This window comes from Salmo salar, chromosome 15 (assembly GCF_965601325.2).
Source record: "Salmo salar chromosome 15, fSalSal1, whole genome shotgun sequence".
NCBI lineage: Eukaryota > Metazoa > Chordata > Actinopteri > Salmoniformes > Salmonidae > Salmo > Salmo salar.
The window spans coordinates 61,068,414-61,093,914 of NC_138305.1; the positions used below are offsets into that span (position 1 = coordinate 61,068,414).

The 25,501-nt window shown below is 42.2% G+C and overlaps 1 non-coding gene across 1 annotated transcript; it reads left to right on the forward strand.

Moving 5' to 3' along the window:
- The first annotated feature begins 18,782 nt into the window (after positions 1–18,782).
- Positions 18,783–18,865, forward strand: trnal-uaa (transfer RNA leucine (anticodon UAA)). The gene has a single exon. It is a non-coding gene; the product is annotated as a tRNA-Leu (tRNA).
- The last annotated feature ends 6,636 nt before the right edge of the window (positions 18,866–25,501 follow it).

Below are 25,501 nucleotides of genomic sequence, written 5' to 3' on the forward strand. Positions count from 1 at the left end.
TCTGTGGTATCTTGAAGATAGGCTGGGAGTGACGTCAGAAAAGGCTTAATAAAGTAATCAATGTACTTAGAGATGGGTTCTGTCAGACTTTCATTACCACTCTGGATTACATGAAAACAGCCTAACCAGCTCTGCTAGGGCGAGTGAAATGGTCAGCGTGAGGAGTTTGGAAGTAGCTAGCAAGTTAGTCAGTTAGCTTGGGTGCTTAAAGAAAACATTGATCGATGTAGGTCAATTTCAATCAAATTTGAAATGCCTGTATTTCCTTCCACCCCCAAAAAAGTATAACTACAGAATTTGAATCTGAGTTGTTTTTCTAACAAATCTAACATAACAAAGTGACTTTTTGTGAAGACACACACAATTCCACCATCCTCATCTCTGCTGCACTTTTTAAGCAGAAGGAGGCAGTAAAGCTCCATGTCAGTTCCATGAAAGTAGTTCCAACTTCCGAGACATTCTAACGCCTGCTTGTTCAGAATGTTTGCAAAAATAATATTAATACATATTAATATCTTAAGTTAGTGGATGAAAGAATGAAGTGCGGTATGCACAAGATGGCTAGCTAGCCAATAAGCTGGCTAGCTAGTTAGGCTGTATTTGTATGCTTGCTAGTATGCTAGCCATTTATTCAAGGTTTTCAAGGTTTTTCTTGGAAAGAAAAACATAATTAAGCTGCACAAATAATTATGTTTAGACTATATTCAAAGGCTACTAGCTAGCTAACATTATTAGCTAGCTTGGCTAACGATAGCAGATGAGACAGTTAATTAGGGTTGCATGATAGTAATGGTTACATGCACACAATTATGTGATTATTGTTGAAAGTCAGATTAATATAATAGTTAGATTAAAAAGTTTACATTTTTTGCAAGAAGAATGATTTTCCTAATCCTATTTACATGGACACATCTGAAATCTACCTGATCTGATGGCACTCTTGATAAATGCAGAAAATCGCCAATTAAAATAAACGCTCTACCACAGCAACCATGTTATTTTTAGGAAGCATATTTGATTCTGAGTTCGGACATACATATAAAGTTATGTGAAAACTACTTCCAACTCACTTCACTCATGTTAAAGAGGGAGGCTTGCTCTGCTGGTGCTATCTGGACATGCACAGATCAAATGCACAGCTGGAACGCTGATTAAGGTGTTTACATGTTCTAATAATTCAAAAGAATGCTCAGAAAACCAGAGGTGTGTTCGAATACTCCTACTAACAGCTCTAACCATATTATTTGTGATGTAAATAAGGTATGTAGTATGCTTATTGGTAGTATCGCTTGTCGGCCTTTTGGCTAAGTTCAAGTTTGGTACTGCGGTGCCGTAACCCCTTAGTCAAAAGCCGAAGGCCGGTGGGCGGTAAGTTTTGTTTGGAAACTTTTCCAACAATTTTTTTGGAGCGCGCCATTGTCGAAGAGGAGATGGCACGCAATCCAGCCAGCAGGTCAGTCCCAGGGATGGGACTGGCAAATACGATTCGGTTTGCGTGGAGGAATAAGGAGCAGGAGCCAGCCGGGAGAGAAACCTTCGGAAGGACTGTACTGATGGGAGCATTGAAGCTGGCCGTGAAAGACGTTTTCTGCCTCCAGGGGAACCCGATGGAGGGAGCTTTTGACGTGACCTTCTACACTGAGCTAAGACACGACGAGGTTTTGAAAAAAGTGAAAGAGGTGGGAGGAGATCGTCCGATGTGCCATTACGAAGTATCAAGCCTGGCAAGGAACAACTTCAGGGTGGTGACTGTTAACCTCTACAACCCGCATGTCAAGGACGAAGAGGTGAGGGCCTTTCTGGGGAGATATATGGACAGTGTATCCTCAGCAAGGCTCCTCAGGGACTCCCTGGGCTTCTGGAATGGGAGGAGAGGATTCCAGGCCTTGCTCAGGGAGGACCCTAAGGGTTTGGGAGGCTACCTCCATCCCCCTGCAATGTTCTCCCTGGGGGCTGACAGGGGGACGTTATTTTATGCCCGTCAGCCTCCTTTCTGCAGGCGTTGTATGGCCTACGGTCATACCGTGGCCTCGTGCAGCACTAGGAAGTGCAGATTCTGCGGATCAGCTGAGCACGAGGCCAAGGACTGTGACGAGCCTAAGGCTTGCCACGGGTGTGGCTCGTCGGCACACCTGTGGCGGGATTGCCCGGCTCGTCATAGGTCATACGCGTCTGCAGCTGGAGGGAGAGCAGGGGATGGGGGTAGAGAGGACAAGGACGACGGAGCGGGCCAGGATGGAGAGACAGCACGGGAGGAGAAGGTGGCCCCTAGAGAAGAGGGGCAAAGGAGCGAGAAGGCCGGAGCAGATGGGGAGGAGGGTCACAAAGAGGAAGTAGGCCAGAGAGTGGAGAGGCAGGAGGAGAAGGATACGGAGACAGGCCCAGCGGGGGATTTGGAGGGGGGGGGGGTGGAGGGAAGGAGTGGGGAGACAGTGATATGTCAAGTGCCCTGGTGGAGGAGATGAGGGGCATGGTGGAGAAGCTGGGGGGGAGGGGGGGCGATGTCTCCCCTTTGCCACCCACACCGAAGAAGAAAGGGAAGAGGCGTGCCATGGAAGACAAGAATTAGAGCGCTGGGGGGGGGGAAGGGGAGGCCAAGAGAGCAATGGGAAAAAAAGGAGGGAAGGAGGGGGAAACCTCAGTTTCCTCATTGGATTCCACGGTCACTGGACCGCTGGGGGAACTGGATCTCCCGGGAGGGGCTCAGGAGCTGCGGACTGGGGTGCTGCGGTCCCTTTTTGGTGATGCAGGGTCCCCTTTTTTCTGCCCAGCCAGCGGGGAGGCAGGGGAAATGGAGGATTTGGGTGGCCAATCCAGGATGCCGGGCACTCGGGTACCCAACACCATTCCTGCATCCTGGATTGGGGAGATGGAGGAAGACGGGGGGCGTCAGGAAAGGAGAGGACGTCCCCGCTGGATGAGATGGAGCAGGGGAGCATCGGGTGAGCCTCCTTTTTATTTTTGTGTGTTTTGGGGGTGAGGGTTTCTTTGTTTTATTTATAAATAAATCTTTCTGTTACTTTTCTTAGTTTAAATGTAAGGGGATTAAGGGATTTTGTTAAGAGGAGGGCGGTTTTTAGTTATTTAGAGGGTGTGGGGTTTGATTTCTGTTTTTTACAGGAGGTTCACCTGAGGGATGGAGGGGATGTAAATAGATTTAGGAGGGAGTGGGATAAGGGAGATTCGTATTGGGGTATAGGAGGGGTGCACTCAACAGGGGTAGGGATTTTGTGTGGGAATAGGGAAATTAAAATAGAGAGCACTTTTGTCATAATGCAGGGGAGGGTTTTAGGGATAGATGTAACATTTAGGGAGGGTAGATATAGGTTAATTGGGGTGTATGGGCCACAGGTGGCGGCAGACAGAAGGGAGATGGTGGACTGTCTGGCGCCCCTGTGTGTTACAAATAGGCACTTAGTGATAGGAGGGGATTTTAATATAGATTTAGGGGTAGGGGGGGATAGTAGTGCAGGCTCCATCACTGGGCTAATGGCTTGCCATGGTCTGGTTGATGGAGGCCTGCACACTACTCCGACAATGGCTGGTCCCACATGGCGCAACTCCCGGGGGGTTGCGCGGAGGCTCGACTATATTTTTCTATCAAGGTCTTTGGGTCGGTTGTCTGGGCGGCTGTTGCCTGTGTTCTTCTCAGACCACGACGGGGTGCTCCTGCAGGTGGGGTCGCCAGTCTGCCTCTTCGGTAGGGGGTACTGGAAGTTAGATCGGGAGGTGCTGGAGGAGCAAGCTTTCGTCGACGCTTTTTTTGTTTTCTTTCGGAGGCTTGAAGGCCTCCGGTCCATGTGCGAGGGGATGTTAGAGTGGTGGGATTTAGTTAAGGTAAGGATTAGGGCTTTTATAATAGGATATTGCAGGAGGAAAAAAAGGGAGGAAAGGAGGGAGGTGGATCATATCCAAAGGTTGATTGAACTCGAGTATGAGGCAGGCAACCTCGGCGGGTCGATTGACTGGGAGAGATCCACAGCCCTGAAGGCGCAGCTCAGGGAGCTGCAGGAGCGGAAGGCTCGAGCTTTCCTGGAGCGTGCGCATAATGGCTTTTTAGAACACAATGAGACTTGTTCCGCTATGTTCTTTAAGTCAGTTAGGGGCAGGCAGAGTAGGAAGGTAATGCATGGGGTTAGGGAAGAAAATGGCAGTATAGTTAGAAAGCCGGAGGAGATGGTCAGGGTGACAACTGATCATTTCCGAGGTTTATTTAAAGAGAGGGTAATAGATGTAGAGCAGGGAAATGTGTTTTTAGAACACTTGTCCCGGCGTTTGCCGGAGGACATTAGAGACGTGATGGAGGCTCAGATCTCCCTCGAGGAGGTTGAGAGCGCTCTCAGGAGGATGGGAAAAGGGAAGGTGCCGGGGATGGATGGGCTGCCGGCCGAGTTTTACCTCAAGTTTTGGGGTATACTTGGACCAGTGGTCCTCGAAGTCTTGAAGGCCATCCTTGAGACGGGGGTCCCGGGGGGATCAATGGCTGTCGGTGTGCTGTCACTTCTTTACAAGAAGGGGGAAGTAACAGACCTTAGCAACTGGCGGCCGTTGACCATGCTGTGCGTAGACTATAAGTTGTTAGCAAAGGTCTTAGCGGACCGGTTGCGCACAGCCCTTCCCTACGTCGTCCATGAGGATCAGACGTGCGGGGTAGAGGGCCGCTCTATTAGGTGGAACCTACAGTTGATCAGGGACTCCATCGCGTGGGTAGAAGACAGAGGGCTGCCTTTAATGGTAGCAGCGCTAGATCAGGCGAAAGCCTTTGATCACGTGAATAGATCCTTTCTATTCAGGGTGTTAGGTAGATTAGGATTTGGGGAAAAGTTTATAGGATGGATCCGTACTTTATATGTCGGAGCGGGGTGCCGGGTTAGCGTTAACAGTCACTTAGGTGACGTTTTTGACCTCTCGTCTGGGGTCAGGCAGGGATGCCCGCTCTCGGCTCTCCTCTTCGTTCTGTACATGGAGCCTCTGGGGGCTGCCATTAGGGCAGACACAGGGGTGGAGGGATTGCTGATACCTGGAAGTGGCGGTCACCGTGTCAAGTTGACGCAGTACGCCGACGACACCTCCTTGCTGCTTTGCAAGGACTCGTGCCTGACAAGGTCCCTTGCCATCATTGGGGACTTCACCCAAGCGTCGGGAGCGGTTCTTAACCACGTGAAGTCTTCCGTTAAGTTTTTCGGGAGATGGAGTGGTAGGACGGATGTGCCCGGAGGGTTATCTCTCTGTAACGGGGCCCTGAGGATTCTCGGGGTCCATTTTGAGACCTCCGGCTCAGCGACACTGAACTGGAACATGCGCATCGCAGTGGTACAGAGGAAGCTAGCGATGTGGAGGGCTAGGTCTTTGTCTTTTTTAGGCAAGGTCCTGGTTCTAAAGGTGGATGTATTGCCATCTCTATTGTACTTGGCGTACATCTACCCATTGCCGGCTTGTCTGAGGAGGCCTCTAGTGAGGCTGGTGTTTCAGTTCATGTGGGGTGGCAGGTATGAGTGGGTCACCAGGTATGAGTGGCTGCGTGCGCACCCCGAGGTTGAAGTCGCCCGAGTAGGTTTAGATCACAGGCACCTGTACGAGGAGGTTAGACGGGCAGTAAGTCCGGCACCTGTAGTGGGCATCCCGGCGGCGGTCTGGGAGGGAGTGCAGGCGCGGGGCCTGGACAACAGGCTCAAGGACCTGAATTGGTTGAGCCTCCACAAGTGTTTGCCGGTACGCTCCACCATGTACCGGCATAGCTTGGCGCGATCCCCCACCTGTCCAAGACTTTCTTGTGGCAGGGAGGAGACTGTGCGCCATGTCTTTTGGGACTGTGCCATTGCCGGAGTAGTATGGGCAAAGGCACGGGTGTTGTTAGGAAGGGTTAGAGGTGATTTTGTATTGACGTGGGCTAGGTTAGAGAGAGGGGTAGGGAGAGCGAGGGGGACGGATAGGGATAGGTTTCTGCTCTGGCTTCTCATGAGCCTCTTTAAGCGGGGGCTGTGGGAAGCCAGGCAGAACATGGTTAAGACAGGGAAAGATTGGGGGGTGGAAGGGATAGTGAGGAGGGTGGAAGGAGATTTGAGAGGGAGGATGAAGAGGGAGGAGAGGAAGTGGGGGCAGCATGCTGCCCGGGAGAGATGGAAGGGGGGTTTAGGGCTGGGGTTATTTTAGATTAGGGACGGGAAGATAGGGAAAGTTAGTGTTTAGGATGACGGGGAGGGATGATGCTCCCCTGAGTTTTTGTTTTGGGTTTTCGTTTGGTTTTGAATTAAAAATGCCATTATTATTTGTGTTTGGATGGAATGTATGAGTTTGTATTGTTTTGTATTGTATGAATGGCATTGATTGTAATAAATTATTTTTTGTAAAAAAAAATTTTTTTATATAGTTAGTATGCCAAAAGTTCCCGGATGTCGTACTACTGTCGCCAAAGTACGAAGTATACAAGCAGTGGACACTATTTCCATGATTTTACGGCCCATAATGCAATTCTTCTACAACGTTTTCAGATTTAAAGAAAATGGGAGAAAATATGCAGTTCGACGAGAGCGGATACAAATTCATTGCTTTAACTAATTATGACAATGTTAATAACATGTTGAGCAGTGTAATAAAGTAATGACTTTTCAAATAAGTTACGTTACACATTATGTTGGCTAACAATTTGTTAGCTACGCTATCCTTACGAACCGCATAGCATATCATTACAGCAGTATGTACCGGTGTGTTAGTTAACTACCTAACGTTAGTTGGCTACTAATACATCGAACTTGCCAGTATATATGCTATCTTACTACCCAAAGTTTATTGAATTGATTATTCATGTAATTCTTAGCATAGCTAAGTGGTATAGTCGTTGTGTGTTCCCAATGGACATTCAGGTGCATTCTTCAGGGATGCAAACTGGTGAGGGGCCAAAAAGCTGACACTTTTTTTTGCACTGAAACATGCAAAAAATCCCTGCGAGGGGGAAATGGAGGTTTTAACTAATTAAACAACAAAGAATATGATCTACATGATTAGTCTCTGTGTGTAAAAATAAAAAGTGGTTAATGTGAACCTAACTTACAGGTAAAAAAATGTAAAGAAAGCAATCCAATGTTATTTGTTGCCTAGACTTTACTGCAAATGACACTCAAGTCTTGAGAAAAAACAATACACTTTTATTGCAGTTAACCTCTATGGGCTAGGCGGGACGAATTCGTCCCACCTACGTAACAGCCAGTTGAAGCCTGTGGCGCGATTTTCAAATACCTTAAAAATCCTATTACTTCAATTTCTCAAACATATGACTATTTTATAGCTATTTAAAGACAAGACTCTCGTTAATCTAACCACACTGTCCGATTTCAAAAAGGCTTTACAACGAAAGCAAAACATTAGATTATGTCAGCAGAGTACCAAGCCAGAAATAATCAGACACCCATTTTTCAAGCTAGCATATAATGTCACAAAAACCCAGAAGACAGCTAAATGCAGCACTAACCTTTGATGATCTTCATCAGATGACACACCTAGGACATTATGTTATACAATACATGCATGTTTTGTTCAATCAAGTTCATATTTATATCAAAAACCAGCTTTTTACATTAGCATGTGACGTTCAGAACTAGCATACCCCCCGCAAACTTCCGGCGAATTTACTAACAATTTACTAAATTACTCACGATAAACGTTCACAAAAAACATAACAATTATTTTAAGAATTATAGATACATTACTTCTCTATGCACTCGATATGTCCGATTTTAAAATAGCTTTTCGGTGAAAGCACATTTTGCAATATTCTAAGTACATAGCCCGGCATCACAGGGCTAGCTATTTAGACACCCAGCAGGTTTAGCACTCACCAATATCAGATTTACTATAAGAAAAATGGTCTTACCTTTCCTGTTCTTCGTCAGAATGCACTCCCAGGACTTCTACTTCAATAACAAATGTAGGTTTGGTCCAAAATAATCCATAGTTATGTTCCAACAGCGACGTTTTGTTTCGTGCGTCCCAGACACTATCCCAATGGTAAATAACGGTCGCGCGCGCGGCGCATTTCGTGACAAAAGATTTCTAAATATTTCATTACCGTACTTCGAAGCATGTCAACCGCTGTTTAAAATCAATTTTTATGCCATTTTTCTCGTAAAAAAGTGATAATATTCAGACCGGGAATCTGCAATTAGATAAACAGCCGAAGGAAAATATATCACTTGGTCGAATCGGGCACGCGCCTAATTCCATTGTCCTCTGATGGGCCACTTGGCAAAGGCGATTATGTGTTTCAGCCTGAGGCTGCCTCGTCATCGTTCAGGTTTTTCCCGGGCTCTGAGAGCCTATTGGAGCCCTAGGAAATGTCACGTTACAGCTAAGATCCTGACTCTTCAATAAACAGAAGCAAGAACAACAACACCTTGTCAGACAGGCCACTTCCTGCATGAAACCTAGTCAGGTTTTTGCCTGCCAAATGAGTTCTGTTATACTCACAGACACCATTCAAACAGTTTTAGAAACTTTAGGGTGTTTTCTATCCAAATGTAACAAGTATATGCATATTCTAGTTACTGGGTAGGAGTGGTAACCAGATAAAATCGGGTACGTTTTTTTATCCGGACGTGAAAATACTGCCCCCTATCCCAAACAGGTTAACCATGACAGGCTTTATAATAGAACGCTTGTGACCACACACATCTAAATATTGCACTTGGGGAAAAAAACATATTAAGTAGAAATATAATGAAACAATCAGGCATTCTATTTTTGCTCTATTATCGTGGCCACTATAGTAGACATCGATCAAGTGCACGAGGCTACATGTGTGCAAAAATGTAATAATCTCCCTTCACTCAAACACAAGTGTTACTGTCAAGTTCCACACAACAAAAGCAATATCTTTGGGCAGAGCATGACACCCTTTTTTGGCATAATTGATCTCTTTCAGGCAGAGAGTACACCTGGCATACCCCTGTTTATCCAGTGTATTGAAAAGCTAGCAAGTTAGCCAGTTGGCTTGGGTGCTTGACTGCCGTTGGGAGGTCAGAACGCTCAGATCAACCCTACTCCTCGGCCAGAGCGTCCAGTGTGCACTCTGAACGCTCTGAGAGCGAAACGCTTTGAATTTAGCAATGGACAATCTGACAACACTCTGAATTTACGAACACCCAGAGCGCACTCTGAGCGCACTCTGGTACTCCAGATTGAATTTACAAAGACACCCGAAGTCTTCTTCTTCTTCTATGGTATATTGGCGATCACACAATTTAATGTGCATCCCACCACCTACTATGTGGGATGGAAACAGGTTTTCGCAAAAAACTGAACTACCAAAAAATGACCCAAAAAATTAATAAATCAAACAACTTTTCTTTTCAAAATAAATAAATAAAACAGATCTGATCCCTACACAGGCTCAAGGGGAAACTGGGAGGCGGGTCTTCCGGCGCCAGTACCCCTTGCAAGTCTTCAAATGTAAACTCTTTGAGTCCCAAAAACTTTTCTGCTGCAGCCACAATAATGTCTGGTTTCCTTGACTTCTTTGAGACTTGTGCTGTACAGTTTATAACTGTGGCAATGAACACAACAAATCCACCTTTTTAACACACAGGGTATCTTTTGTCTGGCAGCAAACATTTAGTGTATCCACTATCATCACTGGCTTTCTCAATTATTTTGATTGCCTCCGCATAGGAGATGACATCTAGACGTTCCGCTAGCGGAACACCTGCTCCAATATCCAATGATAGGCGTGGCGCGAATTACAAATTCCTCAAAAATCCCAAAACTTCAATTTTTCAAACATATGACTATTTTACACCATTTTAAAGACAAGACTCTCCTTTATCTAACCACACTGTCCGATTTCAAAAAGGCTTTACAGCGAAAGCAAAACATTAGATTATGTCAGCAGAGTAACCAGCCAGAAATAATCAGACACCCATTTTTCAAGCTAGCATATAATGTCACAAAAAACAAAACCACAGCTAAATGCAGCACTAACCTTTGATGATCTTCATCAGATGACACTCCTAGGACATTATGTTATACAATACATGCATGTTTTGTTCAATCAAGTTCATATTTATATCAAAAACCAGCTTTTTACATTAGCATGTGACGTTCAGAACTAGCATTCCCATCGAACACTTCCGGTGAATTTACTAAATTACTCACGATAAACGTTCACAAAAAACATAACAATTATTTTAAGAATTATAGATACAGAACTCCTTTATGCAATCGCTATGTCCGATTTTAAAATAGCTTTTCGGTGAAAGCACATTTTGCAATATTCTGAGTAGATAGCCTGGCCATCACAGGCTAGCTATTTTGACACCCACCAAGTTTGGCCCTCACCAAACTCAGATTTAGTATAAGAAAAATTGGATTACCTTTGCTGTTCTTCGTCAGAATGCACTCCCAGGACTTCTACTTCAATAACAAATGTTGGTTTGGTTCCAAATAATCCATAGTTATATCCAAATAGCGGCGTTTTGTTCGTGCGTTCAAGACACTATCCGAAGGGTGACGCGCCCGGCGCGTTTCGTGACAAAAAATGTCTAAATATTCCATTATGCGATTTTTCTCGTAAAAAAAACGATAATATTCCGACCGGGAAACCCTGTTTTCGTTCAAAGATGAAAAAATAAAAACATGGAGTCGTCTCGTGCACGCGCCCCCAGTCTCATTGTTCTCAGATCGACCACTATCCAAATGCGCTACTGTTTTTCAGCCATGGCCTGCAAAGTCATCATTCAATGTTTTGGCGCCTTCTGAGAGCCTATGGGAGCGTTAGAAAATGTCACGTTACAGCAGAGATCCCCTGTTTTGGATAGAGATGATCAAGAAGGCCAAGAAATAGTCAGAGAGGGCGCTTTCTGTTTGGAATCTTCTCAGGTTTTGGCCTGCCAAATGAGTTCTGTTATACTCACAGATACCATTCAAACAGTTTTAGAAACTTTGGAGTGTTTTCTATCAAAAGCGAATAATTATATGCATATTCTAGTTTCTGGGCAGGAGTAATAATCAGATTAAATCGGGTACGTTTTTTATCCGGCCGTGAAAATACTGCCCCCTATCCATAACAATTTAACCACTAACTTTTGCCACCTTAATTTCCTTCACCCTTACAGGGCACTCCAGGAACTCAGGATCATGATCCCCACCACAACTGTAACACCGTCGTCCTTCTAGACACCGTTCTTCAGTATACTCTGTTCACGGCACACACTTGAAACATAGCCAAATCCTTCACAATTCTTACACTGCAGTGGTTTGGGGACAAAACCTGTTACGACGTATCTTACATAACCAAGCTTCACATGCGTAGGTAATTGCTCTTTATCAAAAAACAACAGGACCGACAGACTTTCTTATTTTTTTACATTTACCCAGTGGGTCAGACGCCAGGCTACAACCACACCAGGAATTCTCTTCAGGTATTCAACCTGAACATCCGTTGTCACCCTTGAGATGACTCTTTTGACGGGTGCTCTACTCCAAAGTTCAAAACACAAAACTTCTGTTGTCTGGATTCGTTTGAGGCTCACTGCAATCTTCCTCTGCTCGTCAGAAATAAAATTAATAAAAATAAAGCCACTCCTGGTCACTCTGACAGACTCAACTTTTCCAAGTGCATACAATTTGAGACACCTCAAACTGGTTTCCCACAAACACATCCCAACAAGAAGCGATTCATTATCATTATACACGTATCCTCCACTCCAATTTTAGACAATTTCCTTTTAGTTCCAGTTTTTGATATTACTGTTGTCCTTTCAGAACATTGTTCTTCACCAAATTTACTCGACGCGCTGCTTAATTCGAACTCAACCACTTCTGCTATCTTCCTCCGGCCCTCGTCCTAAAATGTCTACCTAGTAATTTGTTATGGAGGTTCCAGGAAGGTGGTAGCAAGTGTAGACGAGATTTTAGCTTGCTCCGAGTCACCTTACATTTAAGTAAGATTGAGAGGGATAAAAGTTAACAAAACCTGGCTTATAGTAGATACAATAGAGAACAACGCTCAGGAGACTGCTAATTTGATCTGAAACTTGGCAAAATGTAAGAAAATGTGCGAAAGAGCAAAGGGAGGAGAAGGCAGTTGCTAGCTGACCACTCATACACCAGAGAGAAACCGCCACCTGACTCCTTTGGAGAAGAAATGGAGGAATTTGGACATTCAGTTGATTCTGAAAATCCAGTCAATAGTCCCACACCCAAAAAGACAGAAAGAATTGTCTTTGCGCAAACTCCAGGTCAACATAATCGATGCTGTCTCTGCAAAGATAAACGAAAGAGCCAATGGTCTGGAGAAAATGATATGCGTAAACACATTAAGAAGTCGTTGACCTCTCTGAATTGTGCATACAAGAGTATCGAAGAGCTTAAACTTGCAAACAATGCTACTGTAACCGTGTGGCTCCAGACTTCTCCGATGGATATATGGACATGGCTGTGGATGTCGCTCATCGTATTGGGAAAAAGCAAGATGCCATCGGCAGCCGCTCGATCATCACCCAGTTTGCTTTTCGCACAGCGAGAGATGTAGTTTGAAAGAAAGCAAAAGAAAGCACCTTTCTCAAAGAGAGGAAATGTAGATTCGTTGAGGACCTGAGTGCAGCAGACAAGGCAGCAAAGGCAAAGTTGTGGCCTCTCATCCAACAGGCATGAAATCAAGGAAAGGGTAGATACTACAGGGGAATCAGAGCCTTCTTCGCTGACGGAAAAGAAATACGAATGGGGTGATTTGTTCCGCTGGTAGGTTTATAAGGTAGCCCCTTCCTCACAGCAAACTGAGCGTTCTAGTTTTGAATGGTGGTGTTATGGTTTACAAGTTAAGACTTCTGTTAATACATATATGAAGCAACTTTTTAGAGAGGGTAGAGTTGAGATTGCATAGGATTTTTCGATCTATTCTGTATATATTGACTTGAAGTTTATGGCAATCAATTCCAGGATACGAAACCTGTTGAAGAGAAAAGCTTTTTTTTGTAAGTACTGCAACGCAGATCTTGTATTCGTTCAAGAAACACATTCATGCAAAGAGGGCTATACATTTTGGATGAATCGGTGAGCCAGTGAAATGTGTTAGGCCCACGTGACTAATCATTCAGCTGGGGTTGCAATTTTAGCAAACAATTTTAAAGGGACATTTTTGTTTACTGAAATGGACACCAATGGACATTGGCTAGTAGCGTGGACAGATTATTTGTGTTGTAATTTATATGGATACTGTTCTAGTCCTCCAAATAACTTATTTCAAGAGGAAATTGAGGAAATTCTTAAATCTTCTGAGAAAATATCCATCCAGTCAGATTATAGTTGGAGATTTTAATATGGTTTATTAGAAAGAGACTGATACAGTTGAAGTCGAAAGTTTACATACACTTAGGTTGGAGTCAGTAAAACTTGTTTTTCAACCACTCCAACTCCCGTAATCGGGATCAACATCCAGCAAAAAATCTGAGCGCCATATTCATAACCAAATCTAATCATTTCTGTTTCTCAAACATAGGACTATTTTATACCGTTTTATAGATACACTTCTCCTGAATCGAACCAGGTTGTCCGATTTCAAAAAGGCTTTACAGCGAAAGCAAAACATTACATCGTCAAAATAGCCACACCGCCATTTTCCGACCAACCACATGCATCAAAAATAACCAAAACACAGCTAAATGAAGCACTAACCTTTGACAATCTTCATCAGATGACACTCCTAGGACATCATGTTACACAATACATGCATTCTTTTGTTCGATAAAGTTCATATTTATATACAAAAACAGCATTTTACATCGGCGCGTGACGTTCAGAAAATATTTTCCCTCAAATGCATCCGGTGAACAGCGCTACAATTTACTAAATTACTATTCGAAAACATTTTTAAAATGTAATATTGTCATTCAAAGAATTATAGATTAACATCTCGTGAATGCAACCGCATTGCCAGATTTAAAAATAACTTTACTGGGAAATCACACTTTGCAATAAAAGAGGTGCTATGCTCAGAAAAATAGGCTAGGCGATACAGGTTAGCGCCATCTTGGAACCATCTAAAATCAAATATACTATTGTAAATATTCCCTTACCTTTGATTATGTTAATCAGAAGGCACTTCCAGGAATCCCAGGTCCACAACAAATGTAGTTTTGTTCGAAAAAGTTAATAATTTATGTCCCAATAGCTCCTTCTTGTTAGCGCGTTCCGAAGGCTACTCAAAATGTACTGAAGCGCGCGGGACTTGTCGTCACGAATGTGCAAAAAATATATATTTACGTTCGTTCAAACAAGTCAAACGTTGTATAACATAAATCTTTAGGGCCTTTTTCAATCAGAGCTTCAATAATATTCAAGGGGGACGATTGCATTGTCTTACTAAACGTTTTGGAAGGGGAGGCTACCCATGGGCGCCCGCGTCATAGTAGTAATGGCCCTCCCCCTATGACCAACTTTCCGAGCCTCTCTTTTGGTCAGTTTCTACCGGAGAAGACTCAAACCACTTTGTAAAGACTGTTGACATCTAGTGGAAGCCTTAGGAAGTGCTCAATGAATCCTAACTCACGGTGTGTCTCATAGGCAAAGTGTTGAAGGTGATTCCACAAATCAGATTTCCACTTCCTGTTAGGATCTGTCTCGGGTTTTTGACTGCCATATGAGTTTTGTTATACTCACAGACATCATTCAAACAGTTTTAGAAACTTTAGAGTGTTTTCTATCCAAATCTACTAATTATATGCATATCCTAGCTTCTGAGTTTGAGTAGGAGGCCATTTAAAATGGGCACGTATTTTTTTCAAATTCGCTGTAGTACCCCCTATCCTTAAGGTGCTGTAAGAAGTTAACAAACTATAGTTTTGGCAAGTCGGTTAGTACATCTACTTTGTGCATGACACAAGTAATTTTTCCAACAATTCTTTACAGAAAGATTATTTCACTGTATCATAATTCCAGTGGGTCAGAAGTTTACATACACCAAATTGACTGTGCCTTTAATACAGCTTGGAAAACTCCAGAAAATGATGTCATGGCTTTAGAAGCTTCTGATAGGCTAATTGACATCATTTGAGTCAATTGGAGGTGTACCTGTGGATGTATTTCAAGGCCTACCTTCAAACTCAGTGCCTCTTTGCTTGACATCATGGGAAAATCAAAAGAAATCAGCCAAGACCTCAGAAATAAATTGTAGACCTCCACAAGTCTGATTCATCCTTGGGAGCAATTTCCAAATGCCAGAAGGTACCACAGTAATCTTTCCAAATGTGAGATGTTTGTTCTGAATGGAGCTGTCAATCCAGCAGACTGTAACATCTCAGAAAAATATACTGTAACCTACCTCGGTGTAAAGATCACCAAAAATCTTAAGGCTGTGAATGATCTTACTTTGAACACTGTAACTGAATTTGTAAAAAAATAAATGGATCCTCATGGTTAGTGAGGGATTTAAGTCTTCAAGGAAGGGTGCTTTTATCCAAAGCTGAGGGGCTATCTTGTGCATCTTCTTTTTTCATCTATTGACATTCTCAAATCCTCTTGCTGTACCTTAGACAGGTTATTGTATAACTTCATATGGATAAACAATCCACATAAGATAAAAATCTAATGTTATCTTATCACCAACCGGGTTTGTGATGGCGGTCTAAATGTCTTAGACTTCACTCTCTTTAATCAGTTATCAAAAGTCAACTGCGTTAAAAGGTACTTAAAAAAATCCTCAGTTTCTTTAATTTTATACCTCATTTTGTTTTTCAGAAGCTCGGAGGGCTTAATTCTTTACTACAATGTCCCTATATTGTGGGTAAACTTCCTGTGAAATTGGCAGCTTTTCACAAGCAGACTTTAATGTGCTGGGCTTTGTTATATAAACAACTTTTCACCTCAAATGTTTATATGGAATAATGGGTCGATATTACATAGAAACAAGATGTTATTTTACCTTAACTTTTTCTCTAAAAACATTATCCTGTCAGCCAATTAGTTAGTATTGGTGGGAATCTATTTACGTGGAGAGAATTTATGGAAAGAAACAACTTTGAGGTTTCAAGTAATGAGTATGACACTGTTATAAAAGCTATACCTAGTGGGATAAAATCTTTACTTCAGAATAATGCATATTTTGGAATATCTCCTATTGTAAGCAATATCCAGGTGAATGGCATAGGTTTACCAGATAAGAAATTCAACAATCATTATTTAAGAGTTATTTTCTACAGGAAGTCTATTCCCTCTGCGATATTTTGTTGGGCTTCATATGGCACCATGCTTGGCTCACTCCATACAAATGTATGGTGACCAATAAAGTAAAGGAGATCTCCTTTAAGATTATCATTAGATTCTATCCGTGTAATAGCTTGATTTCTAAATATAGACCTGATGGTACCAGTGAATGCAGTTGTGAACTAGAAACTGACTCTATTGGGGTGGCAGATAGCCTGGTGGTTAGAGCATTGGGCCAATAACTGAAAGTTTGCTGTATCGAAACCCTGAGCTGACAATGTAAAAATATGTTGTTTTGCCCCTGAACCCTGTCATTGCAAAATAAGAATTTGTTCTTAAAACCTCTCTAGGCTAGGCGGGACGAATTCGTCCCACCTACGTAACAGCCACTGCCAGCCTGTGGCGCGATTTTCAAAACCTTAAAAATCCTATTACTTCAATTTCTCAAACATATGACTATTTTACAGCCATTTAAAGATAAGACTCTCGTTAATCTAACCACACTGTCCGATTTCAAAAAGGCTTTACAACGAAAGCAAAACATTAGATTATGTCAGCAGAGTACCAAGCCAGAAATAATCAGACACCCATTTTTCAAGCCAGCATATAATGTCACCAAAACCCAGAAGACAGCTAAATGCAGCACTCACCTTTGATGATCTTCATCAGATGACAACCCTAGGACATTATGTTATACAATACATGCATGTTTTGTTCAATCAAGTTCATATTTATATCAAAAACCAGCTTTTTACATTAGCATGTGACGTTCAGAACTAGCATACCCCCCGCAAACTTCCGGGGAATTCGCTAACATTTTACTAAATTACTCACGATAAACGTTCACAAAAAGCATAACAATTATTTTAAGAATTATAGATACAGACCTCCTCTATGCACTCGATATGTCCGATTTTAAAATAGCTTTTTGGTGAAAGCACATTTTGCAATATTCTAAGTACATAGCCCAGGCATCACGGGCTCGCTATTTAGACACCCGGCAAGTTTAGCACTCACCATAATCATATTTACTATTATAAAAATGTCATTACCTTTTGTTGTCTTCGTCAGAATGCACACCCAGGACAGCTACTTCAATAACAAATGTTGGTTTGGTCCAAAATAATCCATCGTTATATCCGAATAGCGGCGTTTTGTTCGTGCGTTCCAGACACTATCCGAAATAGTAAAGAAGTGTCACGCGCTTGGCGCAATTCCTGACAATAAAATTCAAAGTATTCCATTGCCGTACGTCGAAGCATGTCAACCGCTGTTTAAAATCAATTTTTACGTCATTTTTCTCGTAGAAAAGCGATAATATTCCGACAGGGAATCTCCTTTTCGGCAAACAGAGGAAAAAATCCCAAAGGCGGGGGCGGTCGGGGTCACGCGCATAAACTAGTGTCTCTTGATGGGCCACTTGAGAAAGGCGATAATGTGTTTCAGCCTGGGGCTGGAATGACGACATTCTGTTTTTTCCCGGGCTCTGAGAGCCTATGGAAGACGTGGGAAGTGTCACGTTAGAGCAGAGATCCTTAGTAAATGATAGAGATGGCAAAGAAGTTCCAGAAATGGTCAGACAGGCCACTTCCTGTAAAGGAATCTCTCAGGTTTTGACCTGTCATTTGAGTTCTGTTATACTCACAGACACCATTCAAACAGTTTTAGAAAATTTAGGGTGTTTTCTATCCATATGTAATAAGTATATGCATATTCTAGTTACTGAGTAGGAGTGGTAACCAGATTAAATCGGGTATGTTTTTTATCCAGCCGTGTCAATGCTGCCCCCTAGCCCTAACAGGCCTAGTTAAATAAAAGTTAAATATGTAAAAAATAAAAACACTTCTTCTGTCATTGTTTACATAGTGTTCTGGACTGATGTAATACTATATCTTTGCAACAAAATGCATGCAACCATTGAAATATCAAAGTTTAACATGTTATTTTACTATACTGATTCCACAATTGAACGCATGTCATACATCTCATTATTTTATTATGAAAATGTTTCATACACACAACATTTATGAAGAAAACGCCCCTTTTCTTAATTTTTTATCTGATTTGGAAAACTATTTGAATCATTAAAACGTATACAAAACAAAATGTCAAACAAATTTATTCACTACATGTCTGTATTTGAATTGATATATGGATTTGTATTATTATAATATTTTTTCTCTTGCATGTTACTGTTTAAATATATTTTTTTAAATAAAAAACAAGTAACTTGTTAAGCTAACAAGAAATTGCATAGCAACAGCATCAATTTCCGATAAACAGGCGAAGCGTGTAGTACTCTCAATTGAAAGAATACCGTTAATTTACGGTATACTAAAATTAAGTATTAGTATATAGTAGGTAGTATATAACGTTACTTATTAAGAATGTATTATACAGTATGTTAGTATGGGTATTCTAACACAACTAGGGTATTTTAATAGACGTATGCTTACTTCGTTTTTGACCTTTGTTTACATTTAATATGGAATTATTACTGTGCATGTTAGCGTACATGCAACTATCGCCGTTGTAAAAATGGTTCACTCTCAGGTTTATAAAGCAAAATGTCATTGCACTTAGTCGTACTTACCAGGATGGCCGAGTGGTTAAGGCGTTGGACTTAAGATCCAATGGACATGTGTCCGCGTGGGTTCGAACCCCACTCCTGGTAGAACATTTTTCTCAAGGAATTCCGTGAAATTAGATGCTCTTTCATAAACACAAACATATGCGGCCTTGTTATTCAATTGAAGGATTTGTATTGTAAGCAGATGCTCTACACAACCGTAGTGTAGTCTTTGTAACATGCTGCAGTCAGTTTGTAGCAGTAAACGAAGCTAGAATGTTACAACGTAGTCCGGCACCATTTTCAGTGTGTTAGATCGCAAAATCATGTCTGACAGTTGGGCTACTGTTATTGTAACACCTTTATGCCATATAAGAAGCAGTTTAATATATTACGGTTTATTTCACGTTTTTGTCAAATGATAAAGCGTATATGGCTACCTCCTACTGGTCAATGTAATGCATTGTCTTGATTACTACGATGTAATGTTGTAATAACAATGGGTTATGTTTAGATTTTTTTTTATAGTGTGCTTATTGTTGAAATACGCAACGTCCACTTGACTATCACTATTTTACTCCTGAGCTTCATTCATGCCACATCTGTGTTTAGAATAACGTTATTTTATTATTTCGTCAGTGATTAAATGACAGGACTATGTCCTCTTTTGGACACAAGGGGTCATTAGAACTCCTTTATGTGTAGGCCTGCAATACATGCCCATTCAATTCCATAGTTTTCAGGCCAAGGGCACCACATAATTTACATTACAAGAATTAGAGCAGTATTATATATCTCAGACAGTAACACTTTATCATAGGTTTCCATATATCTATGTAATTACACAGTAATAAAATAACAGCATTGTATTAACTAGTAGCTTTGTAAATACTTGGCAATATGTAATACACATTGAAATATCTGATAGATACTGCTGCCAGTGTATTCAACATTTAATACCAAATGTTGACTAATTTCATGCATGTTTTAGCATGTAGCCTAATGGTGACATGTCAGCTGCCTATAGCCTATGGTTCTTTTCCTACAAATAAGCTCTCTCCCAACCTGACCGATAAACCAGTTGGTCTTACATTCCATCTTCTTTTTGGAGTCCTCCTCTCTGGTCGGCTCACTTTACCTGTGCTGTTCCCTGAAAACAGCACGAGGGCCCTATGGAGCACTAATTTGTACAATCGAGCCGGACAACAGCCTACAATGGAAGATCAACATCTCTGCATCACTAAAGCCACTGGGATCCAGGCAGAGACTGTTTTTTAGATTTCCATTTCCATTTTAGATTTCCAAGTGTTGCCTTGTGTCCTTTAATATCAATTAGATACAGTTGAAGTCGGAAGTTTACATACTAGCATAAACAAGTTTTGATGATTCCAAGTGTTTCAACCACTCCACAAATTTCTTGTTAACAAACTATACATTTACATTACATTTAAGTCATTTAGCAGACGCTCTTATCCAGAGCGACTTACAAAATGGTGCATTCACCTTATGATATCCAGTGGAACAACCACTTTACAATAGTGCATCTAAATATTTTAAGGGGGGGGGGGTTAGAAGGATTACTTTATCCTATCCTAGGTATTCCTTAAAGAGGTGGGGTTTCAGGTGTCTCCGGAAGGTGGTGATTGACTCCGCTGTCCTGGCGTCGTGAGGGAGCTTGTTCCACCATTGGGGTGCCAGAGCAGCGAACAGTTTTGACTGGGCTGAGCGGGAACTGTGCTTCCTCAGAGGTAGGGGGGCCAGCAGGCCAGTGGTGGATGAACGCAGTGCCCTTGTTTGGGTGTAGGGCCTGATCAGAGCCTGAAGGTATGGAGGTGCCGTTCCCTTCACAGCTCCGTAGGCAATCACCATGGTCTTGTAGCGGATGCGAGCTTCAACTGGAAGCCAGTGGAGAGAGCGGAGGAGCGGGGTGACGTGAGAGAACTTGGGAAGGTTGAACACCAGACGGGCTGCGGCGTTCTGGATGAGTTGTAGGGGTTTAATGGCACAGGCAGGGAGCCCAGCCAACAGCGAGTTGCAGTAATCCAGACGGGAGATGACAAGTGCCTGGATTAGGACCTGCGCCGCTTCCTGTGTGAGGCAGGGTCGTACTCTGCGAATGTTGTAGAGCATGAACCTACAGGATCGGGTCACCGCCTTGATGTTAGTGGAGAACGACAGGGTGTTGTCCAGGATCACGCCAAGGTTCTTAGCACTCTGGGAGGAGGACACAAGGGAGTTGTCAACCGTGATGGCGAGATCATGGAACGGGCAGTCCTTCCCCGGGAGGAAGAGCAGCTCCGTCTTGCCGAGGTTCAGCTTGAGCTGGTGATCCGTCATCCACATTGATATGTCTGACAGACATGCAGAGATGCGATTCGCCGCCTGGTTATCAGAAGGGGGAAAGGAGAAGATTAATTGTGTGTCGTCTGCATAGCAATGATAGGAGAGACCATGTGAGGATATGACAGAGCCAAGTGACTTGGTGTATAGCGAGAATAGGAGAGGGCCTAGAACAGAGCCCTGGGGGACACCAGTGGTGAGAGCGCATGGTGCGGAGACAGATTCTCGCCACGCCACCTGGTAGGAGCGACCTGTCAGGTAGGACGCAATCCAAGCGTGGGCCGCGCCGGAGATGCCCAACTCGGAGAGGGTGGAGAGGAGGATCTGATGGTTCACAGTATCAAAGGCAGCAGATAGGTCTAGAAGTATGAGAGCAGAGGAGAGAGAGTTAGCTTTAGCAGTGCGGAGAGCCTCCGTGACACAGAGAAGAGCAGTCTCAGTTGAATGCCCAGTCTATAGTTTTAAAAACTATAGTTTTGGCAAGTCAGTTAGGACATCGACTTTGTGCATGACACAAGTAATTTTTCCAACAATTGTTTACAGACACATTATTTCACAATTCCAGTGGGTCAGAAGTGTACATACACTAAGTTGTCTGTGCCTTTAAACAGCTTGGAAAATGCCCGTAAATGATGTCATGGCTTTAGAAGCTAATGATAGGCTAATTGACATCATTTGAGTCAATTGGAGGTGTACCTGTGGATGTATTTCAAGGCCTACCTTCAAACTCAGTGGCTCTTTGCTTGACGTCATGGGAAAATCAAAAGAAATCAGCCAAGACCTCAGAAAAAAAATTGTAGACCTCCACAAGTCTGGTTCATCCTTGGGAGAAATTTCCAAATGCATGAAGGTACCACGTTCATCTGTACAAACAATAGCACGCAAGTATAAACACCATGGGACCATGCAGCCGTCATACCGCTCAGGAAAGAGACGTGTTCTGTCCCCTAGAGATGAACGTACTTTGGTGCGAAAAGTGCAAATCAATCCCAGAACAACAGCAAAGGACCCTGTGAAGATGCTGGAGGAAACAGGTACAAAAGTATCTATATCCAAAGTAAAACGAGTCCTATATCGACATTACCTGAAAGGCCGCTCAGCAAAGAAAAAGCCACTGCTCCAAAACCACCATAAAAAAGCCAGACTACGGTTTGCAACTGCACATGGGGACAAATATTGTACTTTTTGGAGAAATGTCCTCTGGTCTGATGAAACAAAAATAGACCTGTTTGGCCATAATGACCATCATTATGTTTGGAGGAAAAGGGGGAGGCTTGCAAGCCGAAGAACACCATCCCAAACGTGAAGCATGGGGGTGGCAGCATCATGTTGTGGGGGTGCTTTGCTGCAGGAGGGCCTGCTGCACTTCACAAAATAGATGGCATCATGAGGCAGGGAAATTATGTGGATATATTGAAGCAACATCTCAAGACATCAGTCAGAAAGTTAAAGCTTGGTCACAAATGGGTCTTCCAAATGGACAATGACCCCAAGCATACTTCCAAGTTGTGTCAAAATGGCCTAAGGACAACAAAGTCAAGGTATTGGAGTGGCCATCACAAAGCCCTGACCTCAATCCTATAGAAAATGTGTGGGCAGAACTAAAAAAGCATGTGCGAGCAAGGAGGCGTACAAACCTGACTCAGTTACACCAGTTATGTCAGGAGGAATGGGCCAAAATTCACCCAACTTATTGTGGGAAGCTTGTGGAAGGCTACCCCTAAACGTTTGACCCAGGTTAAACAATTTATAGGCAATGCTACCAAATACTAATTGAGTGTATGTAAACTTCTGACCCACTGGGAATGTGATGAAAGAAATAAAAGCTGAAATAAATCATTCTCTATCATTCTGACATTTCACATTCTTAAAATAAAGTAGTAATCCTAACTGACCTAAAACAGGGATTTTTTACTAGGATTAAATGTCAGGAATTGTGAAAAACTGAGTTTAAATGTATTTGGCTAAGGTGTATGTAAACTTCCGACTTCAACTGTATAAGTAACGCGCCCTTCCTAAGAACAATGTCCAATTGTTGACAAAAACGTTTGGTAAAAATTAGGTATGTGTTTGATGGTTATTCTTTGGCAAACAAACTACGAAGGGAAATTAGTGGATAGTTTACACTTTTTTTGTTATTTAATGAAATATTGTTTTTAGAAAAGGGGCATTTCCCCCAACTATGGTGTAACAGCCCGCCAGTGTGTTATAATCTAATTGATACATTCTCTTTCGATTTTTTGTTGTTGTAATGAACTCTTAAAAGCTAAAGTCTAGGTGTTTTATTTTACTTAAATAAATTAAATATTGAAACAAAATGGTATTGCACATCTTGCTATTAATATTCTCACTATGATGAGGTTTTGATGTAAGGTCCCTCTTTTCATTTTCGTGCCAAATCATTTCCAAATCATCATACAGTATATATAAAATGTCTGCGTAACTCAATGACATTGGACATGATTTGGAAGATGCTATTTTAGTTACCATTGCTTGCATTGGTTTGCCGGGGGGCCCAGTTGCTCCGTTGGAGGGGCCAGTTGCCCCCAACATACTCACCTTACATTTGAATGCTTTATTAAAAACTGAAGATTCCCTTAAGGAGATGTACATATATACAGTGGCTTGCAAAAGTATTCACCCCCCTTGGCATTTTTTTTATTTTGTTGCCTTACAACATGGAATTAAAATTGTTTTTTGGGGGGTTTGTATCATTTCATTAACACAACATGCCTACCACTTTGAAGATGCAAAATATATATATTTTTGTGAAACAAACAAGAAATAAGACAAAAAAACTGAAAACTTGAGCGTGCATAACTATTGACCCACCAAAGGAAATACTTTGTAGAGCCACCTTTTGCAGCAATTACAGCTGCAAGTCTCTTGGGGTATGTCTCTATAAGCTTGGCACATCTAGCCACTGGGATTTTTGCCCATTCTTCAAGGCAAAACTGCTCCAGTTCCTTCAACTTGGATGGGTTCCGCTAGTGTATAGCAATCTTTAAGTCATATGCACGCACCACTTTCATATACATATGCACGCACCACTTTTACATTTTTTGGAAACAAGTTATATTTTTCATTTCACTTCACCAATTTGGACTATTTTGTGTATGTCCGTGACATGAAATCCCCCAACAAATCCATTTAAATTACAGGTTGTAAAGCAACAAAATAGGAAAAACGCCAAGGGGGATGTGTCACGGTTGTCGTAGGAAGGAGTAGAGGACCAAAGTGCAGCGTGTGTGTAGTTCCACATTTTATTTAATCTGTGAAACTATGCAATACATAAATAAACTGAATCGACAAAACAACAAACCGTGACTCAGAAGAGAAACAAACACTACTCAAAAATAATCACCCAGAAAACCCAGAAAGAAAAACCCCTATTTAAGTATGATCTCCAATTAGAGACAACGAGGACCAGCTACCTCTAATTGGAGATCATCCCAAACAAACCAACATAGAAATACAAAAACTAGAACCTAAGAACATAGAAATAGAAAACATAGAAAAACACAAAACGCCCTGACCTACTCTACCATAGAAAATAACATCTTACTATGGTCAGGACATGACAGGATGAATACTTTTGCAAGGCAGTGTACGTCCATTTTAGCTCGCTCATTGATGTCTTAATCAAAATTACGGATTGCCGCTCCTCTACTCATCGTTCCCTTATGCCATAGCTTGTACATCTCGATTGTCAGTAGAAACCACATTTGTTTAAGCAATTCAGCCATATCAGCTATGTCTTTTTAAAGGCAGTAAATGAGGCTGAATGAATTGTTTTTCTGCCAGACAAGGCTCCGCTGATAACCAGGTGTACAGCAGCCGTGGTAAGGATTCACTCCATGGTGTTGAAAAGAAAGCTCTACTGTTGGGACAGCTTTATGAAGGCCCTAACAGTCTGTGGGCACCGTTTGTCACCGTTATTGTTTAATTAATGGTTTGTTTAGTGTTGTGTAGTGGCTTTGCTGACATGCATCAACCTCCAAAAAGTTGAGTTTGCACCAACAAGATTTACATGCTAAAATCGCCACTGGTAGAATGGCAGTACATTTTTATTTAAAAAAATAACAATCAGGGAGAAGGACCCCCGGACCCCTGTCTACTGCTCATCCTTCCCAGTATCTACAACACAATTTCGCCCTTGACTCAAATGTTAAGGGCGAACGATATAGTCTCCCATTCCTGTCAATGTGTCAATATTAAAACAATAATAATAAATCAGTAACATATCCATATATTTGAGATCATGTTACACAACAGTTAACAGAAAAACAGATAAATTGCATTTTGGGAAAATGTTTTTGCTTGTTCAAATTTTCTTTTCCATCGTTGGGGGACTACTTGAGTGTTGGCGCGGTCGGCGTCACATGACCACGCGCCCATGTT